At 41.9% G+C, this 22,551-nt stretch overlaps 1 protein-coding gene across 1 annotated transcript in view; it reads right to left on the bottom strand.

Annotated features, from left to right (window-relative positions):
- The window catches only part of DIAPH3 (diaphanous related formin 3), a 160,698-nt gene that overhangs the window by 26,866 nt on the left and 111,281 nt on the right, over positions 1-22,551 (bottom strand). The window lies entirely within an intron of this gene.

The following is a 22,551-nucleotide window of genomic DNA, read 5'->3' as shown; positions in this document are numbered from 1 at the left end:
ATGTCTTATCACGGCTTACTCTCCTCATAAAGGGAGTTATTAATCATCATTTACCACAGCAAACACAGTATATATTTTGATGTAAAAACTAAAAGGTTTGAACTGGCATGCAGTTGCTGTTTGCCAGCCACATTTTTCCTAATGAATTGCTCCTGTTGCTCTGCATCTCTCTGATTACAGTCAACAGCTTTCATTAGTCTTTGCAAATAAGGCTTGGTGCCACCTTATTTACATTTCTATTGCAAATAATTAGAATTTCATGTTATAATCATACAAGAAACTTCTGAACTTGCAAGAGAGGTCATTTGACATCATTCAACACTTTATTTTGCCTACAGCAGGTTTAAAAAAAACACAGTTTTCCATTTGTTAGAAATGTGGTATCTACATTAGTCTACAATACCTCAAATTCCTGCCAAAAAATCATGCCATGCCAAGCCAAGGGAGTGAATTTCTTCAATTAGGAAAGTCTAAAGCAACAACCCCACAGACAGAACTGTCCAGCCAGACAAGAATGTAAAAGGAAATTTGTTATGCTACAGTTATAGTATCTCAAACTTCTTTAATTGCTGCTTTAAAATCAACACTACATATAAGCCATGGAAGAGTATCTTTAGGCAACTCACATTATAAATTGATGTGTTAAGATACCAAATTACTTCCAGGTAACTGGTTTTGACAACTCAAAGAACCCTATTTTTACTTTAGGATTTTACTGTGGGGTCAGTGTTTTACCTAATTATCTGTTTAATCTGTAGATAAGGTTACCAAGATTTCAGTCAGCCACTACAGCTCAGAGGTGTCACTATGGTTGTTATTATAATAATTATTATTAACAGTATTTATATACCGCTTTTCACAGAAAAGTTCACAAAGTTGGTTTTCATCACCTGGTGTGAGAACTCACTGCATCAACCCCACGATGAACCTCCTTCTGTACCAGACCATACAGAATAAGTTACAATGTCATACACACAACCTAAATGCAGTGGTACACTAGGGTTGGTGTCTTCCCCATTCATTTTATTTATTTTAATACAGAACAGTACAGGTCACCCAACAGATTGGTAACCAACAGAAAACCAGTAACCAACTTGATGATATGCACTACTGAATAAGAGTTCTAGTATTTCCATGGATCAGAGTTGACTCATACTAACATTTTATTGGTTCCCTTCTATGTCATAACAATACCTCATTGGCTCTTGGAACAATCAATCTCATTGGTCAGTATTGAGTCAAAAAATCCACTTGTTACGTAAGGCAGTTGTGTTTTCCTTTCCTGGTTATTTGGCCATATCATTTGAATGAATACAGATATCTAAACGTACTTTGTTTCATTACATTCTGCATGAAATTCCACATCAAATGATATATAACATGATGGTATTATTTGAAAATACCAAGATTTTCACAATTTTGGCCAGTGGTGGTGTCTTCCCCCAAGTGTGTTACTCAGTGCAGCTTGGATTCCCCTTGTAAATACTGCTACAGCTGTACCTTTTACAGGAGCTTGAAGTCTGAAGCAGCTGTAAGATACTTAATAGAGGCAATGTTTGCCTTCATGCTGTCAGAAGCTTCACCTGATGATTGCCTCACAAGAAATTAAAATTAAATGCATAAAAGGAGGTTAGGGTACTTTTTCTGGCTGGTTGGTAACCCTACTTGTAATCTATGCACACTGCCTTGCAGTCACCAGTTTTGTAATGAACTAATTTTCACCACACATTAAGATTCTCTGAATTTTTAAGTGGCTGCAAGAACAACTGAATGCTTGGTTCAATGCAATACCAGAATCTGTGTGTGTGCCTGGCTCTCCACACAGATATTAAGAAAACTGTAAAAACAAAAAACCTACAAGAAGAGGAAAGTGAAAAGGTTTTACTAACAATACTTTCCCCAATGGGCTTCTTTCTACAATCTTCTTTATAGGGTCCTGGGCTGCATTCAGCTGAGGCGCTGCTTTGAACTGAAAATGGGTGGTGAGGGAAGGATAGATGTGCTCCAGCAGATTGCTGCACAGCCTTCCAAGCACATTATGCTACCCTACTTTGCAATCAACACTACTGGACCACTGGAAGGAGTGGGTAAGAGAAACATTGCTGCCTCCTGGTCCAGTCAATTTCTTCTCAAGTGTGACAAAGAGACTGAAGCCAGGGAATCTGTGATAGCAAATGATTAACACAAAATCGTAGCTTGACTTCATAAACCCAAACTCTGCAAAGCTCATTCCAACCCAGAATGATTTACCTAAGTAGTTCCAGGATTTTGAAAGGCTACATAATTATGGAGTAAAGTTCCAAGATGTGTCAAGTAAAGCAGACAGAAACAGTGGGTGGAAATATTTATTCTACAAGATACTATTTTGTAAACAACATGGAACAGGCAAAACTAATTGCCAGCACCAGTACATTCCTTTACATGTAGCAAGTTCAAATCTAAACACTAATACTTCAAGAGAAGGTATGAATTATGTCAGGAAACATTCTACCAACATTGGACTGTTTCTGGTTTCAGAAACTTAGACTGAAAGGTCAGCTGCAGAAGAACTTTGAAATAGAACAGATTCTTTTCAAGGAAATGTGGCACTGGACGAATGGAAAGCTCTAACCTATGCATACATGGTCAATATGATAGCCTAGCTAGTATTCATTCACTAAACAATCTCTGATTTAGGCTCACATTGTCAAACAAATGCCAAACAATTCAAAACAAATATTATACACAACAGGCAGCCCAATTCTGAAGTGGAGTTGTGAACTACATGACTATGTATTTGCATACAGAAATGGTTAATGGTGTGAAGGGATCTGGGCTGCCCCAAATCCATCTGCGCTTGCCTCGCAAGCCTTCAGGTTCTATTCAGTCATTCCAACGTCATCCTGAGAAGATACCACTCCAAAATCAGACTAAATGCTTTATTAATAACTGAAGTTAGTACATCAGAAGCTGCCACCCATCAATGTGGGCTTCTTAAGGGCAACTAAGGAAGTTTCAGAAAATAAGAAAGCTAGGTAGGTCTTCATTACTTACATGCCTATGTACAGGTTACATTTGTACAGGTTACATTGTCTTGATGTCCAGAGCGGCAGAATTTCCCCTTGGCATACTCCTCAAGGGGCTCAGAGCAAAGACCCAGCCCAATTTTATAGAAAGATCCGCCAATCATCTCTCAGTTCTGCTGAGTCATGCTCAGTCAGCTCAGAATGTTGGACCAATCAGAACTCTTGCAAATCCGATTTTAGCTCCGGGCAAATAATGTTACCACACATAACCCAGAACATAGTAAAATGATCTGTCAGGAAAAAAGTTGGCAGGAACCTCTCTTCCCAAAAGGCTTCTTGAGTGTAGGATTTTGTTTTGTATGGAGGAGTATACAGGTTGGCCCTTGGTATCCATTTGCGTTGGTTCCATGGATGTTGATGATGTTCCATGGATGATGAATGCCAAAATTTGTAGATTTGGGCTCCTTAAAACCTCTGGTCACATCTGGAGGGTGTTCTGAGCCCTGCAGAGGCCACCCACATCTGCCCAAAGCCTCTGTAGGCCTAAGAATGCCCATTTTGGGCAAAACAACAGAACTTCAAGTTTCCTGAGAAACCTCAAGTGTTCATATGCCTTTAAAAGGTATACAAACACCACTTCAGTATCCTGAGAAACCAGAAGTGTTGTTTTTCCCGAAACAGGCATTCTGAGGTCCGCAAAGGCTGCAGGTGGATGCTGTGGGGCTCAGAACACCCTTCAGACATGAATGGAGCACAGCTCCAGAAGAGTCCACATGGGCCCTCTCCCACAGGTTTCGAACCAGTAGATTATGAAATCTGCAGGTCCTGAATCCGCAGATGAGGGCCACCTGTATAGTCATGACAGTCTCTCCCTGTAATCCAGTACTTACACTTATAAGAACTAGGCCTACACTTGCCATTGTTTACAGTGAGCAGATGCAGCAACACCCTGGTATGTAGGTTGTGCCCTGGTTGCTCAAGCCTTGCCTTCTCACCCCCATTTCTTCCAATATGTTGCATAAGTGGAAGGGGCATATGGGAACACCATGGCAAAAACCTATGGATCCATTAAGAAATTGGGTGGACCCTGAAAAGGCCAAACTCCAATCGAAAACGGTTCAGGGAAGCAGATGCCTAGCCACCAAATACACAATTTGTAGTTTCATTGTAGAACTCTTTTCTGTGCTTACTGGAGGCCTTTGCTTACAGCTTGTTTATCCCAGGTTCCTGCACTCACAGTTTGCACATCAAAACTAATGAGCCTACAGGTTGCCTCTTCAAAGTACAGGTGGAGTCTCATTATTCGTGCAGGTTCTGTTCCCAGAACTCATGTGGATGACAAAAATTGCATTAAAGCGAATCCATTTAAAAAACAATGTCCCTTTGCTTAGGTGATTTAAAAACAGCCTTGCTGACCTTTGTGATGTAAGACACAGTAATTAGGCAGACAATCCATCAATCAATCTCTCACCATGCACTCAGAAAGGCTTCACTCCAGCCAGTGACCCCTCCTAGAGCAAAATGATGATCTTACTTTCATATGCTCAGGGGGAAGGGACGGGTCGCTTGCCTTGGAGTGAAGCTGTCTTAAGTGACTGGAGAGAGAATGACTGATGGATTGCCCTCTTGGCTGGCTGCCCTCTTGCGCATTAACGAGGCTATTTTCCTTTAATTGAAAGGGCCCTTCTCATTGTGTTGAGATAAAACCGTGGGTGAAAAATCCGTGGATAATTAGGTTATACCTGTACTATAGAACTCCAAATTTACGAGAAGTGTTTATATAAGTAACTTATTGCAGAGATGTGCCATTCTTCTAGTTATCTGGTGTGTGAAGCTTGTTATGTTTCCAAAATCCCTGTGTTCCGAGAAGAGTTCATTTTAACCTAGCAGCACTGCCTTTAATTTGTATAAGGGCACAATCCTATTCAATTTTCCAGTGCTGGTGTAGCCATACTAAAGGGGCATGCATTGCATCCTGTGATGGGGATGCAGTCACAGAAGTCTCCTCAAGGTATGGGAACATTTGTTCCCTTTCCTTGGGGCTGCATTGCAGCTGCACCCCCTGGAAAGTTAGATAGGAAACTGCTGGAAAGTTAGATAGGATTGGGCCCTAAGTCATTTATACATACAATCTGGCTTCCATCAGTCCCCTTGTAGTAACAATAGTCCAGACAATTCTCATTTTGAACAAAAAAGGGTAACAGGATGAAGTATTAACCACGTCTAGGAGTATTAACTTTTGACATCCCCAGCTGCCACTCTAGTCTGCAAAGCAATTAGCATCCCCAAAGTCCTTGATTTCTGAATCCTATTTTATTTAAGATATTTGTACCCTGCCTTTCTTACCTGTATGTTAATTCACAGTGCTTACAATCAACATCAGTCTATTCATACAAACCTTCTGGGAAGGTGCATCTCTTAGATACTGGAGCAGTGCCTGTGTATTAGCAGAGCACTGCAGTGAAATATTAAACTTGAACTACTTGCAATTGCCCAGGTCCCTTGGTTTTGACGAACTGCTGTTGGTGGAAAGAGGGCAACATGATGGTTGTGTTTTGACACAAGTTCTTTGAATTGTGAATAATTGTTCCTTTAATTGTGCGTCAGACATGTCCCCGAGTTCTGATATGGCACATTTACACACTCCTCACTGCAAGTAGCATGTAAGGTAGATATGACTCTGTGCACAGTGTCACATATTTACTGAAGAGAAATAGAACTTTTCTAACTTCCGTCTCAAAGGTAACAGCTTACTGAAATACAGAGCAGTCCCCTTTCAAGTATAATTAGCCACTCATTTTCTTCTCAGTAAGATGACAGTAATAGTGATCTATGCCAAACGAATGCCTTGAGAAGTAACACGAAAGCTGAAGCTAACCTTTCTCTTAAAGTTTTGCTATTTTTTTATGTACCTCGTTTTGTTTTACGAGATGAGGGAGGAATATCAAACAGTGGAGGAACCAGAAGGTGTGCAAACCAAAACCAGAATGCAAGAGTGTGGGACACAGTTAATGCAACTAGCATTTAGGAGCCCTGGGTTGGTTCTGTTCTCATCTTAAACAGCAAATATAACTCTCTGGCAAGTGTCATAATATGGTAGTTCCCAAAGTGTGGGTTGCAAGCCCAAGCACAGCAGGTCATGATCTGGAACCTGCTGACTGCCCTTGTGCTGGTTTGTCTCCAAATATGAGCCATTCCAGAAGCCCTATTACTTACCAAGGTTTCTCCCAGCCTGGTGACCCACTCTACAAGCCTCTGCAGGTTTTGGAATGGCCTTTGGAAGATTCTTTAAGCCCAGTTTTCAGAAGATACTTTCTGTTTACTTCCAAAAACTGCAAGTGGCTTACGGAAGTTTCTGAAGGCCATTCCAAGACCTGTGGTGTGGGTTGCCAAGAAAGGCCTCCAACACCACGAAGGTGGCCTCAACCCACCACAAAAATTCATAGAAAAGAAGGAAATGACAAAGGGCAGAAACAGGAGCATAGCATGATGAGAAGGGAGAGGATATACAGGGTTTTGAAACTAAGGACAATGAGCTTGCCCTGCTCATTGTCCTGCTCCTTGTCCTGTTAAATTCAGGAGCAGGCAGGGAGCACATTAAGGGATTTAAGGCAGGGGCCTGATGGGATTCATGAGGTAAGTGATATGAACGAATTAGTAGCTAGAGAAGAGCCATATACTGATTTTTCAGCGCAGAGGGCAGTTCAAAATGGCTTGTGCCATAATTAAAACATTTACGTAATCAAAACTTGCAGTTATCAAGGTGAGAGATGACTAGAATTTCTGCTGAGAAGGCAGAAAGTATAGGATTCTAGCAATATTATAAAGGTTGAAGTGGCATGATTTGGTAACAGAGTGAATATGGGAAATAAAGGGGAAAGATGTTAAAGATAAACCTAAGATTATGTACCTGTTCCAAAGGGTGGATGCTGACATTGTCAATGGATATGGAGCGCATTTGAGGTGAGGAAGGCTTGCGGGGAACAGGGGGAAAAATAAGACATTCAGTCTTCAACCTATTTAATCTAAGACAACCTTAAAGCATCTAGGTTGAAATGTTTCATAAGCAGTTGGAAATGTGGAATTGGAGAGAGCAACAAAGTTCTGGGATATTACAGTACAGCTTACTATTGTTAATGTATAGATGGTACTGAAAAACATGGGATTTTGGAAGGTCACTCGGGGTAGCATGCAGAGAAAGAATATCACAGGGCCAATACCAGAGTCCTAAGGGACTGGACAGACAGAGGAAAAAAGCAGGAGCAGTTTCCCCTCAGGAAACAATGAGACAGGAAAAATAACATTTAAGGGCAGAGCCACAGAGACCTCCATCATTAAGAGACCAAGGAACACATTTTGATCAATTGGCACTTAGAAGATACAGATGCTTCATTTTAGAATTTGGTGTCATCTTTATGGTTCACAAGGAAGCATTATCAGAAAATGGCAATTTTCTAATTAAATATTGCCAATGAAACTGAAATAGCATATTTTAAATTCCAACTTTATTGTACCATATATTAGTGGTAGCACCAAAAAAGATGGCTAGCAATAATCTGCTATGATGGAACATACCATTTTCATAGCAAGAATATCTTGATTGCTCATAGTCAGTTAAAATTTGCTCAATAAATTATAAAGCAAGGTAGTGTAAAATAAGGACTTATTTAAACCATATCCCACCTTTCTTCTCAAAGATGGGATGTCCAAAGCACCTTAGAACAAAGATTAAAATACAATTTTTAATTTTTAGAAAATGGAAGCAACAAATGTGACTTTTACGGTAAATAAAGTTTTGGAAAGAGCTTCAATGACATTCTGATCTTGTATGCAATTTAAGAAAGCACTTCCTGATAAGGATTATTTATTCCTACAAATGATATTTAAATGCAACTTTGAACAGTTACAATGCAAATAAGGTTCAATATTAAAAAAAAAATCAGTAGTCTTGAGTATCCACCTCTTTCATCTGATATAAAAATCAAAATGTATCACCAGAAACTCCATGTAGTAACAGTAACATACAAGTATTTTGTCAAGGAGAGTTTTACTCTGTCTTCTGCAAAATAATCCCAAGGTAGCTCACAATAAAAGCAAAAAAATAAAATGTAACAATAGATTAAAAAAAGGAAATAAAGTCAGCAATTAAAATAAAATCAGCAAATAGACAAATAGCTTAGACTCCAATACAATTAAAATTATGGAGAACAGGATGTCCTGCCATGTGGAAGATTCCATGATTTTAAAAAACTGTTGGTTCATGGTGAACTAAGACACAACTTTCGTTCATTTGTCAAAATGCATGAAAATTGCAAATTAAGAATATACTTTTCCAGCTTCAGTGGTACAGAATTTAAAGAAAAAGGTTAGAAATTGAGGCCTAGAATTAATATAGCTGCCATGTCTTCACTGAAAAAGTTAGCAGCTTTCTCTGCTACCAACCTAAAGTGCAGCAGCAGACCTCATACTGGGCAAACAGGGCAAAATGCCCTGGGTGCCGAGTCTGCACAACTCTGGGTGCTGATTCTGTGCAATTCAGTGAGGCTCAGGAAGCCTCACTGAGGCTCCCAACACAGTTGGAAACTGCACTTCTGGTTTTCTGGAAGTGCAGTTTAAGAGCACGGGGAAGACGCGGAAGGCCTCCCTAGTTCGTCCTATGGTTGCATGAGGCTCCATCACACTCCACAGTTAGGGAACAGCCTCTCGCACGGGGGTGGGGAACGGCTTTGTGGCCCTTTGCCCCGGGAGTGGGGAGGTGTAAGTCTGCCACTGCTAAGGTGTCCAAGGTGTCATTTTTCATGTAGAAAACACACAACAAGCCTTCTGAGACCCATGGAATAAAGTGGGATGGAAATCAATTAAGGATTTTGGGAGCCTTGGTATTATGTTTGCTTATGAATTATGCTCCATATACTTACAGCTTGCCTTGACCTTTCAGCTTCACTGGGCTGGGGAAGGGGGACAGCAATGTGTTCAGGCCAAAATTCTACATGTGCATCTTTCCAAATGACTGGTACAAAACCCACTTACAATGCAGTACTCTTACCCCACTGCAAATAATGTAGTGAGTGTCCAACCACAAAATTTAGTTGGCTCCCTAAACATTCTATTGAAAAAAAACTGAACAACTATTCCCAAGATTCAGAGGTCCTCAGATGACCTGCACTGAATTATCAAGGCACATGCAGTCCTGGAAAAAGTTTCCAATTGACACAAATTGCTCACACATTAGCCAAAAGGGTAGCAAAGTTGGAACAGGCCCTAGATTGTTCCCAAACAGTTAAGAGAAATTTTTGCAAACCTAAAGAATCCTATAATTGTCAAAGAAATTCTAAAACATGGAACAAGTTTCCTAGTTGTTGCCATTTATTTTGCCTTTAGATCTTAGCATGTGATACAGAAGTATTGAGACTGAATCCAGAAAAAAACAGAGGTCCTTTTGGTCATGAAATCTTCGAGGCAGGTACTGAGTTATATGTCTGTTCTGAATGGGGTTGCACTCCCCCTGCAGGAGCAGAAGCGCAATTTAGGTATGCTCCTGGATTCTCAGCTTTCCCTGGAGAGCCAAGTGACAGCGGTGGCCAGAGATGCATTTGCCCAGCTCCTGCTGGTGCACTAGCTGCAGCCATACTTGAGTTGATCGGACCTGACCACTATGGTCTATGCCCTAGTGACTTCAAGATTAGATCACTGTAATGAGCTCTACATGGGGCTACCCTTGAAGATGGTTCAGAAGCTGCATCTAATTCAGAATGCGGTGGACAGGGTGATTACTGGAGCTAGGTGGTTTGATCCTGTCGAACCGATTCTTCGGTGACTGCACTGGCTGCCGATTCGTTTCCGGGCCCAATTCAAGGTGCTGGTTTTGACTGTTAAAGCCCTTCACCAAAAAGGTTATCTGAGGGACCGCCTTCACCCATATATTCTGGTCTGCCTCTTAGGTCATCTGTGGGGGCTTTCCTGCAAGTGCCACCTTTCTCCCAAGTTAGGGGGATGGTAGCACGAAGGCAAGCCTTCTCAGGAGTGGTACTACAGTAATGGAAATCCCTACTGAGGAAATTAAGATCTAACCCTCATGGCATTTCGGCGAGGTCTTAATAAGAATATAAGAACATAACATAAGAACAGCCCTACTGGATCAGGCCATTGGCCCATCTAGTCTAGCTTCCTGTATCTCACAGCAGCACCAACAAATGCCCCAGGGAATACACCAGTTAACAAGAGACCTGCATCCTGGTGCCCTCCCTTGCATTGGCATTCTGACATAGCCCATTTCTAAAATCAGGAGGTTGCACATACACATCATGGCGTGTAACCCGTAATGGATTTTTCCTCCAGAAACTTGACCAATCCCCTTTTAAAGGCATCCAGGTCAGATACCGTCACCACATCCTGCGGCAAGGAGTTCCACAGACCAACCACACGCTGAGTAAAGAAATATTTTCTTTTGTCTGTCCTAACCCTCCCAACACTCAATTTTAGTGGATGTCCCCTGGTTCTGGTGTTATGTGAGAGTGTAAAGAGCATCTCTCTATCCACTTTATCCTTCCCATGCATAATTTTGTATGCCTTTCCTCATAAGGAAGGTGCCCAGCCCAGTAATCATCTTAGTCACTCTCTTTTGCACCTTTTCCATTTCCACTATGTCCTTTTTACTTTTTTGTTTCATTTTGCTTTTGGGATGTCTGCCTCCTGTGCAGTTCCTTGAATATTTTTTGCCCTCCTCCAATTAGTGTTCCCTCCCTCACTGTAGTCCCCTTTTTCCTATTATAGTTTTGTATTTTCAATTGTATTTTTATTTTTATTTATTTTTAACTATAAATTGTATGCTGCCTTGGGCATCTGCTTTCAATGGAGGAAAGGTGGGGCAGAAGTATTTTAAATAAATAAATTACAAGAAGATCATGAATGGTTTTCCAGACATTTGCAAACAAAGACATAGAATTGATCTGAAACATATGAGAGGCTTTGAGGTTTTTTGTTGCTTTTGTATCAGTGGATCTGAGGACTGACACAACATGAGGTATTCATGTATTTAGATTATACTCCAGAAAAAAAAAAAAAAAGATTTCTGAATGAAAGGGAACGCTGAACACCAGGGGCATCATCCAGCTATTCCAATTGAAAGCAACTTAAAATGTGGAGAAGGGTATTGCAGTTTAGAAACTTATTCAAGTCCACTCCAAAAGTACCCTCATTTTTTTGCTATTTTGGGAGGCACATAAGTGCTTGCTGGTGAGGAACTGTCCATGAGACTAGCAACACTGAAGCGGAGGTGTTGTAAGGCACTATGTGGGCTGCCTATGAAGATTGCTTATAATTGTTACAGAAAGAAGCCAAAAGACTCTTTTGGTCCTTCAGCTTCCTGGCTGTCAATTAAAGGACCAGGTACAGTTTGAGGAACTTCAGGCGAAAAAGCCCTTGAAAAAATTGAGAAATTTGAAGGTGGCTCTATGAGCCACAGAAGACTCCAACCTCTTCCTGCAAAGGCAAGGCCAGTCTGGGAAATCATGGGAGCGCCTCCCCCTCAGCAGAGGGGGACTGACTTGCCTGCCTGAGAGAAGGAGCTTCCCATTTGTGAGACTGACCTTGAAACAGCAGCACTGGAGAATAGTATTGTTGCAGATGATCTGTAAAAATGCAGATTCCCAAAAGTACTTGGGTCACAACACCCTGCAGCCTCTTCTTCTGGCTCAGTCCGGCATCACCATCTTGCATCTCACAAAATCTCATGAGAACCAAGATGACAGTGCAGAAGGAGAACCAGGGACATCCCACAACACACCTGTGAGTGTGCCACGACACTTTAAGGCGTTGCAACACACTTTGGGAATCTCTGCCTTAATTGCTTAGGATGTAAATACTTGAAATACCCCCCCCCCCCATGAATCTGCTGGTCCTGAGATATCCTCTATGGCAGCAGTTCAGGGAGAGTTTGGGAACCTGTGTTTGCGGGAAAGGGGAGGTGTCACGATTGCACTGCCACCAGGGAGGAAAGTTTTTTTTTAAACTTACCTGGGGGTCACTATGGCTCTCAGGAGGGCCTGTGGAGCCTGTGGTCTCCCTACGCTTCCAAAATGCTGTAAAATGCTAAAATAGCCACTTCCAGTTTTGCAATTAGTGGCTTTTCTTCCCTGGCATCAGAGCAATTGTGGTGATCACATCACCCTCATTCTCTGGACTAAACTGGACTGGAACTTTCCACTGCATCCTGGACTAAGTTGCAAGTTCCTCTTTCTCCACCACTGCTCACTCTCCTCCCATCTTCTGACTTAGTATATATAGTCTCTCTCTCTCTCTCGGATTATGAGCTTTTTGCAAAATGTACTGAGCTTTGTCTGTCTTCAGCTTTGGGCTATGTATCTCTGGTATATTCTGCCCTCCCAAGGGGGTAGTTCCACAATGTACAGAACTAATCAGAGATCAAAATAAAAAGTTTGTCTTTTCTTGTACTTTTGGATTCTATTTTTGGAAACAAAACATTTTGTAGCTAATCTTAAAATATGGGCATTATGGGGTGATCTAGAATGTTGTTATGGCAGTGTGAATATGCTACACAGGTGTCATCCTAAAATTGCTATATTTTTATCTGCAACTCATTCACCAACTTTTTATTAATTTTTCCAGACGGTTAACTCAGAAGAAGAGGTCATAGGGCTATTACCAATGTCAGTTTCTCGCTGTATTAGGCAGCAGAGAATCAGGCGTAGTTTTCTCACCAGTGATGAAACAGTCTCTTCTACGCCTCTACAGCTGTTTGACCTAAGCTAAAAAGCATTTTTTTAAATCTGTCAGGAGCATGCCAATTGCTCAACAACTCTTAGCAACAGATACAAGTTAACTGTTCTTTTCTTAGATTTAATGAACTCAAAAATGAAACAATTTCTTCCTGAAAAACAAAACAAAACATTGTTTCACCTTCTGATCCAACATGAATGTTTGAAAAGTTTCCCCGCCTTCCCTCCCCCTCCCCAAGCATGCAACATTATCAGTCTCGGTGCTCTTAGGTACTAGAGACAGTTATTAATTCACTATTTTCCTGACTTGAAGTAGGGCAGAAAGAGTTGCAATCACACGAAAGAAGATTGCTTTTGGCTTTAATGGGAAGCTAGGGAAGGGCAAGCTCTAGCAAAAGAGATCTCCCTTGAGAGACAGCCTACGGCATTGTCACCCTCTCCAAGAATGCAAAACTCAGATAGGGCAACCATGTGAGTTTTCCAGCCATATGTTCAAAATCTCTGTGCAAGACTCTGAACTCGTATATTATGAGATAGAAAATGTACTGTGTTTGGAAAAACTCAGAGATAAGGATATTCACGTGGCTTTTGCATCCAGACATGCACTGCATCTATGCTGCTGCTTGCAGCCCAGAGAAAGAGATGCAACTGAAGGAAGACTAGCTTATGCCTTTGCTTTCCTTCACCAAAAGAAGGAATCCAACGTTTTTCTCAGCTTCATCAGAGAAAATCTCAGTGTGGGAAGCCACATGAGCAGAAAGTCTCCAAACTTAGTGTTCCTAATCATGAAAAAGAGGAGTTGAAGAAAAAGTTAAAAGAAAACCCCTAAACATCAGTTGAACCGTACTTAACACCTGCCTTCTCAGATGTTGGGCAAGGCCAAGCTGGGGGACTGTGTCCCAAGGAGAACTCAATTGACAGATGGTCCCACCTGACCAGATCGGAGTGATAAGCCCAAATAATATGAGAATGTATTTTCTGATGGGGTTAGGAGGGCAAAATTCTCCTGCATAATGGAAAAGGAAAGTTGGTAATAAATTGTCCTGTTATGTAGAAAAATCTAGAGTGTGCATGGAAAAATTACTGAACCAAGTACATATTCAAATATCTTGACATATTTCAGGGTATAATTTTTTTCAGGGAAAAAAATCAAGTCATCCAACACTGGTGCAAAAGACCACTGGCAAATATCCACATTTCAGATGAGCATCCTTCAAAAGATACGTACAAAGTCTTACACCTAGTTATACCTATCTTGCTTCCTAAATGTGTCTAAAACCATTTATGTAAAACAAATTTATGTGAAAATATAGATGATTAATTTTCTTAAATGTGTCACTATATAAACAGCTTGTTTTTCTTAACTCTCTATGGAAAATATTAAGTCCCTTAAGAATAACCATAAAAAATCATCTTAGAAAGCATATGTTCCAATTAAAAATTCTGTGCGTGCTCCTTGGGAAAATATGCTGTTTGCAATTCATGGGGGACATGAATCCCAATCTTGAACTTGCTCTATTCTCCTCATTATAGTACCATTGTTTTTAAATCTACATTTATACTGGTTGAACTTCCATCTAAAATGTACTCAAATATTGGACATACTAACAAGATTATTGTGTTTACTATTGCAAAAAGCATTTAATATTGGAATCATGCATATCAATTCGATTTCGAGAAACTTTATTGGCATTAAAATGAATTTTAAGCAGGACACAGGCAACATAAATAAATAAATACAATCTAAATAACAACATTGAATTCAAGTTGGTGAAATGCATGAGGATTTTAATTAATTAATTAACATAAGGATGTTTTCCTTATAACAGCTAACAAATAGTCAGCAACCAAATCAGTGGTAGCCACAGAACTATCTTCCAAAAGGAAACGTGGGGAGTCTTCAGGTGAACCAGAGAGGGCAGACAGAATTGGATCTAGGAAGGTATCACAAAGTGTTCAAAGAGCAGGGCAATGACACAGAATATGAACCACCGTATCAGGTTCCAGGAAGCAGAATTTAGAAGTCCTGCTATCCAATGGAACATTATGGAATCTTCCCTCGAGGACTGCGGAGGGAAAGATATTAAGTCTGGCGAGCATAAAGGCCCGCCTCTTATTTGGATTGATTTGTTTCCTAAAATAATTGGCAACACGGTTGAAAGATGGCAATAGGCCAAAATAGTCGGGGGAGCAGGTGGGATTGATGTTTGAAAATAACTGGGTTTCGACTTCAAAAAGTCTGGACTTGGTGGTGGAATAGGCCTGATTGAGACCAGTGTTGGCAAGTGATTCTAGGGTAATATCCAAGGATTGAAGTTTGGCTTCGAGGAGTCTGAACCAAATAGAGGTATAGGAATCTTTTAGGAGATCGTAGAGAAGGGAATCAGGCTGGGAATTTAAATGGAGATGCAACCAGAATTTGAAGGCTAAAGACCATGCCATGGTGGAAGGGAGATGGGTCCCAATTTCCAAGGCCATGGTCGATAACCTAATTAAATTTGGCGCGCCTAAAAAACGTGGACGCTACCTGGTCCAGTTCTTTATTCACGGCCTCAATCCATATGGGGACTCCATACAGGATTTGGCTAAGGGATTTTGCTTGAAATATCTGAAGGGCTGCAGGGATATATTGGTTTCCGCAATTGAAGTGGAAACGGGCTATTGCACTGAGGTGAAGTGTTGTTGAGGAAATGGCCAATTTCCTATGGAGAGACCAACTAAGGCAGTGGTGGAAAGTGATCCCAAGCTACTTGAAAAATTTTACTTGTTGAAAGGAATTGTTACCAAATTTTCCATGAGACTTCCATGAGAGAAGATTTTGGTCTTCTCCATGTTAATCACCAGGTCATTTGATAAACAGTATATTGAAACTCCGTCAGTAAATGGTGCAGATCTGGTCTAGAAATAGATAACAGAACGGCGTCATCAATGTAAAGCAAAATAGGGAGGGGAGCACCATTAAGGGTAGGGGCAAATTGATCACAGTGGGACAGCCAGGTGCACAAATCAGCCAGGAATAAATTAAATAGGAGGGGAGCTAAAATACAACCCTGACGCACCCCTTTGGTAACTGAAATCCTATCCGAAAGGGATCCGGATCTATTAGTACGGACCCGGCAAAAGTTGGAAGAATGAAGCCGTTGGAGAACAGCAATCGGGGGTCAATCCCCCATGAAGCTAGTTTGCTCCATAAAATTTCCCTGTTGATGGAGTCGAAGGCTACACGTAGGTCAATGAAGGCCACAAATAGTTTGCCCTTGTGATGGATTAAGTATTTCTCTACAAGAAAAGATAGTAAAAAGGCGTGGTCAAGGGTAGAAGAGCCCGAACGAAAACCTATTTGTTCCCTCCCCGGCAAGGCCTTCAGCTGGGCCCAGGCGGATAGCCTGTTCAGCAGGTGTTTGGCAAAGAGTTTCCCCACAGAAGAGAGGAGACTAATTGGCCTGTAATTGCCTGGAGAGGAGTGATCACCTTTTTTCTAGATGGGCACAAGAGTAGAGGATAACCAGGAATCAGGGAAAGACCCTGATTGATCTATCAGGGTGAAAAGATTCGCTAAAGAATCAGACCACCAACTAGGATCATGAGGTAGAATTTCACACAATATGCCTTCCGGGCCAGGGGCTTTCCCAGTCCTCAAGGAGTAGATTAACTCTACCACCTCAGTAACTGGAGGCCATAAAGGGAGATCATGGGGTGTGTGTACAGGAGCTGATGTCAGCCAAGGAGAGGTGAAAATTTTAGAAAAATGAGATACCCAAACAGAGGGAGAAATAGGACATTGTTCATTTGAAAGAGGGGATGAGTTGGATCGAGAGACCAAATGCCAAAAGCACTTACTGTTCTTGGATGAAATAGCTTCCAGCAGCAAGATCCACTTTTTTAAGGCGAAGTTGTGAATCACGCATATATCTACTGCTTTATTGCACACACTGACTGTATTGAACATGCAGCTACATTCACTATCATGCATTTCACAACACAACTGAACTTGAAAAGTGCATACTAAACACAAATTTAATACATAACGCATTTGTACACTGCCTTACAAATAGAGCACTTCACCAGTAGTACCTTGTAGTCCTTACAAGGTGTCCTTACTACCACACTGTAAAATGAGAAGTAATCCCCATACTGTATCCAGGAAGCTGAGGCTAAGAAAAGTACATTAGATAGTCCCCTATAGTACCTAAAATTTTTGCCAAGTAATTATCACTTCACCTTATCTCCGGGTCAATCAGAGGACAGAGCCTTTCAACTCTGAAAAGTTTAGTTTCTCAAGCAGGCAGGCAGGGATCATTTGTTTCTACAGCAACTGGAAATTCCAGCCAAAGTTAACCTTTCATTCTCCTTCCTTCTGCTGCAGCCTGGTTCTGCTTTGCAAATGCTTGCAAAGCAGGTCTGTTTTTTGAAACACCAGGAAGGGATCCTCCTTTTCATTTGAAGCACAATTCAATTCAATGCACCCTTACTTAAGAATAACACCCATGGAAAGCAGTGGGTCTACTTCTGAGTAAAAAGGGTTGCAAATATATGCAGCTGCATCTCTCTGCTGTGAATTGAATTGCACACTCTCAGTTATGTGTTATCAGTTGTATGTAGAGCTTCTGGCTTAACACACCAGACACCTTAACGGTGGATTTGATTCATGGATCTCCTGCAGTGGTTCCCAACCTTTTTCACTTGCATATCCCTTGGCAGCCCATTTCCATAAATTGTACCCTTCATATGAAATTACAAACATTAGCAAAATGTTTGTAATTAATAATACAAGCCCTCATCCCCTCTCTATGAAAGCCCAGACTTCATGTATTTATTACAATGTTTTCTCTTTTCTCTTTCATCAATACTCTGCGCCTTTGCACTGTTTTGCACCAGAAGTGTGCTGAGAAATTCTGGGGGTTTGATCACTTTCCATATTATGTTTCAGCTTTATTACTGTGCTGGTTTTCAATCACCGGCTCATACTTGAATTGATGACCAAAAACTAGCTATTGGTGGGGCTTTCACAGCCAACTAGCTACCTCCCTTCCTGCCTTGCTGGTCCTTGCAAGGCATTCCTGTCTTGCAAGGCATTCTGGAGCACAACCTGCCTTTTTCTGCCATTATTCCATTCTTTTGCAAGTAGCCCTAAAGGTCCTGTTGAGTGTCCCTGGGAGTACATGTATACCAAGTTGGGAACCACTGTTCTACTGGTATGTTGTTTACAGTGCACTTATTCTGAAAGTGTTTACAAAAAGGTGATGAAGACCAGAATTTAAAAAGAATAAAAATGTATCTTATGATCTTTTACTATGTTTTTAATAAATTAGAGATTACAGTTCTTAGGTAACAATTAGTGGTAGGTTAGTTTTCAGGATCTAGCTTTGGGTAAAATCAGACAAAACTATAGTCAGACACCCTCCTAAGTTTAATCCCGACTTATCCAAGGGTCATAGAAAATTCCATGATTGTTGGCTCAAAACCTGCCCCTGTCTTATCTGTGGGATCGACTTATAGGCAAGTATCTACGGTAGCTTTCTGAGGTCATCTAAGGCCCAAACCTATGCACATCTACTCAGAAGTAAGTAACATTATAGTCAATGGGGCTTACCTGCAGTTAAGTGTGTATAGAATTGCAACCCTCTTCCCTCTTCTGTGCTTGGGGAGCAGGTTGTCCTCTCAACCAATATGCAGCTGTAGGTGACGCTAGAATCCACATGTCATTCTTGACATGCTTCCATTCTTTGAGATTGTTGGTGATGCTTCTTATCTCATCAGATCCTTAGGTCTTCCTCAATGTGTCTGATCGACATTTTCTTTGGTGGTGCCCATTGAACTCTCCTGTTGGGAGGTTGCTCAGACCAGAGGAGCTTGTGTGACAGACGACGGATATTCATTCTGTAGACCTGGATACAGGGTTGAGGCAGCAAGGTGGTCAAATTTGCAGGTGACATCAAACTTCTGAATGGTGAAGACCAGAAGTGATTGTGAGGAGCTCCAGAAAGATCTCTCCAAACTGACAGAATGGGTAGCAAAATGGCAGGTGCGTTTCAATGTAAGTAAGTGTAAAGTCATGCACATTGGGGCAAAGAATCAAAACTTCACATATAGGCTAATGGGTTCTGAGCTGTCTGTGACAGATCAGGAGAGAGATCGTGGAGTACTGGTGAACAGCTTGATGAAAGTGTCAACCCAATGTGCGGCGCAAGTGAAGAGGGCTTCTTCTATGCATGGGATCATTAGGAAAGGCATTGAGAATAAGACAGCTAATATTGTAATGCTGCTGTACAAATTGATGGTAAGGCCACACCTTGAGTAGTGTGTCCAGTTCTGGTCGCCGCATCTCAAAAAAGACATAGTAGAAATGGAAAAGGTGCAAAAGAGAGCAACCAAAATGATTACTGGGCTGGGGCATCTTCCCTATGAGGAAAGACTACAACGCTTGGGCCTCTTCAGTCTAGAAAAGAGGCGCCTGGGGGGGGCATGATTGAGACATACAAAACCATGCAGGGGGTGGACAGAGTGGATAGAGAGATGCTCTTTCCCTCTCACATAACTCCAGAACCAGGGGACATCCACGAAAGTTGAGTGTTGGGAGAGTTAGGACAGACAGAAGAAAATACTTCTTTACCCAGCGTGTAATTAGTTTGTGGAACTCCTTGTCACAGGATGTAGTGATGGCACCTTGCCTGGATGCTTTTAAGAGGGGATTGGACAAATTTCTGGTGGAAAAGTTCATTATGGGTTACAAGTCATATTAGGTACGTGTAAGCACTTGGTTTTAGACACAAGCTGCCTCTGATTGCCAGATGCAGGGGAGGGGCACCAGGACGCAGGGTGCGTCTGTTGTCTTGAGTGGTCCCTCGGGCATTTGGTGGGCCACTATGAGATACAGGAAGCTGGACTAGACGGGACCTTGGCCTGATCCAGCAGGGCTCTTCTTAACCATGTCTGCATTTTTTGATTTATTCTTCTACTGATGGTTGATGATTACTGTTGCAAGGAGACAATTCAGATACGGTGCAATCATTAAGAGAGACACCCAGGATCTGTCTCAAGCATCTCATTTGGAAAACCTTGAGCTTGTTCAGGTCTGATTTAAGCAAAGTCTATGTTTCTGATCAATATAGGAGAACTGGCAGAATCAGTGTTCGGAAGAGGCAAATTTTGGTCTTGATGGGATATTGGCGTTCTTCCAGATACACCATTTGAGAGAGGCAAATGCTGCTGTTGCTTGGCTGATCCTGGTGTGAACTTGGCTAATTCCGCTGTGGTGATGCATACCTCTTTTTTCCTCCTATACGAGCGATCCCAGTTATTTGAATTCTTGAACCTGCTCAATTTGGGCTCCATTGAGGTGATCCAGCAGGGCACTAATGATCCAGCAAGGCACTTCTTATGTACATATGCTACCATTGTCCACATATGTAAGCAAAATGAAACTCTGCCCAATAATAGGAGTGCCATGATTGCCAATGCTGGAACACCACCAGTGCACTAGTGGGGAGACCAAAATGGAGAGGAGATTAGGAGAGGCAAGGAAGAGCAACACATGCAAATATCCTAACCTAATATACCTGTGACAGAGCTGGTGTAGGTAGGAATACCACCATATGGATAAGAGAAAACATGGATAAGAGAAAAAATATCTTACCCATCTTGCCCATTTTCCTGTGATGGAACATGAGATGCATATTATATTTGGCAGCCAATGACAAATGAAATCCAAAGGGGAACTTTGGTGATTGGAACCATGGTGAAAGGGATCTGGTGCACAAGGGCTTTGTGCAAACAACCTCTTGTCCCTTGCAACATGTATAAGATATTTCATTAACTCTTTTCTCAGATTCTTATCGGAGTCCTCAGGAGGACTTCATGCACAAACATCCAATTGGAATCTCTACCTCATTACTCCAACAGGAAAACCACTCCAAACAAGAAAACCAAGGAGGGGAGGGAACCCAATGCCATAATACAGTAGTTCTCAAACTTTTTAGCACTGGGACTCACTTTTTAGAATGACAATCTGTCAGGACGCACCAGAAGTGAAGTCGTTAACCTGGAAGTGATATCATGGCCAGAAATGACAACAAGCTCTTGTACAAGGATCCAAAGAGTTGCAAGCAGGCCATTGCTGGAACGTTGAAAGACCTCTGTATTACCGTCAGCATCTACCAAGGTTGGGTGCTCTCTCTGCTGCTGCTCATCATGGTGATGGACGTCATCACCCACGATCTGCAAAAGCCAGCGTCATGGACACTTCTTAATGCAGGTGACGTTCTTCTCGTATCCAACAACCAGGCGGACCTTGAGCAACAAATACAAGCTTGGAGCAACTGTCTTGCATTGTTTGGCCTTTGCCTTAACATCAAGAAGTTGGGAGTACATGACAGACCCCGATGAGCTTGGGACAATCCACGTAAACAGCACTGACCTGCCACATGCTAAGACATTCTGATACCTCAGCTCGACAATTGCAGTTGACAGCAGCCTGAGTCATGAAACCACCGTGCGAGTAAACGCAGCCTGGACAAAGTGGCGCACTTTGCAACAAGAAGATCAGCAACCATCTCAAGTCGAAGGTCTATCAGACAGTCATCTGGCCGGTCACACACTACGGAGCTGAATGCTAGCTGGTGACAAGAGAAGCCAAACATTGCCTTGGTGTCATGGAGACAAAGATGCTGCGTTGGATCAGTGGTATCACTTGTTTTGACTACATCCGCAACATCCAGCAGCACGCTCCAGCAGGTACGGCATCGCTCCAATCGCTGACAAGTTGAAAGCAGTTATAATGGTACGGCCACGTTCTGCACACTGACAACGATAGGCTGGCACAGAAGGGCTTTTAGTTGGAGGTCAATGGCAAACAACCGAAGGGCCGACTGAAGCAGTGCTGGCTTGTCACGCTGCACAGTGACATGAAAATCATCCGCCTACACCCAAACCAAGCCTGTGATCAAGAGAAATAGCAACTCTGATCCAAAATAGCAGACCCCTGCCATCATATAGGACAAACACTAAAGAAGAGCTATGATGCCACAGTAGCTCCACAGTAGGGGTTGCTGTGGCACCCTTTTGTTATGTGGATGTGTGCATGGATGGTGTCTTTGGGGTATCTCTCCATGGTTGGAGGCAATGCTTGTTGCTCATTCCCAGTGATTAGACTGGGGGCTTCTCCCCAGTAAAGGCCGTTCATAGGCTCTGAGCCTGCCTCCACCTGCTCAGTTCAACCTGGTGGCACTTGTCTGGCTGCTGGCATGCGGGCTGGGTGAATGTGGTGATTGATTCTTTGGGTATTGCATTGATGATGCACCTACATCAGGACACTGGATGGATGATGGACTGTGCTGGCAATTCCATGGGTGCTGGTAGCACCACTGAGGGCTGTGCTAATGTGGCATTTCCTGGACAGACTTAGGATACAACAGTTGTTGTGTCAGCGTCTGGTACCAATAGGATTGGGTCTATCCAAATGGAACTGGGCAATAGGACAAGGAACCATCTTCTTATTTCTTTGCTGTGTCAACTTCTTTGTAAACCTTTTTTTGTTGAAAAGCAGCCTGTAAATATGCTAAATAAGGTAATAGAATTTGCCCCACCATCATCTATAATGAACTAATGTTCTATGGCAGATGCGTGAATACGTCTGTACAGAATCCACAAGATAGAACATTTCAAAAATACTCATCAACTCAGTTAACATTTGTGTACTATTGTTTGACACTATGGTCCCACCCAATTAAACATCCTGCTGACTTCCACAGGTGACTCCCACAAGTAACATCGAGTGACTTCAATTAAATTTGTTTCTAACAACTTCTTTT

Source organism: Tiliqua scincoides, chromosome 3, assembly GCF_035046505.1.
Source record: "Tiliqua scincoides isolate rTilSci1 chromosome 3, rTilSci1.hap2, whole genome shotgun sequence".
In the NCBI taxonomy this organism is placed as follows: domain Eukaryota; kingdom Metazoa; phylum Chordata; class Lepidosauria; order Squamata; family Scincidae; genus Tiliqua; species Tiliqua scincoides.
This window is presented reverse-complemented; position numbering and strand designations above follow the sequence as displayed.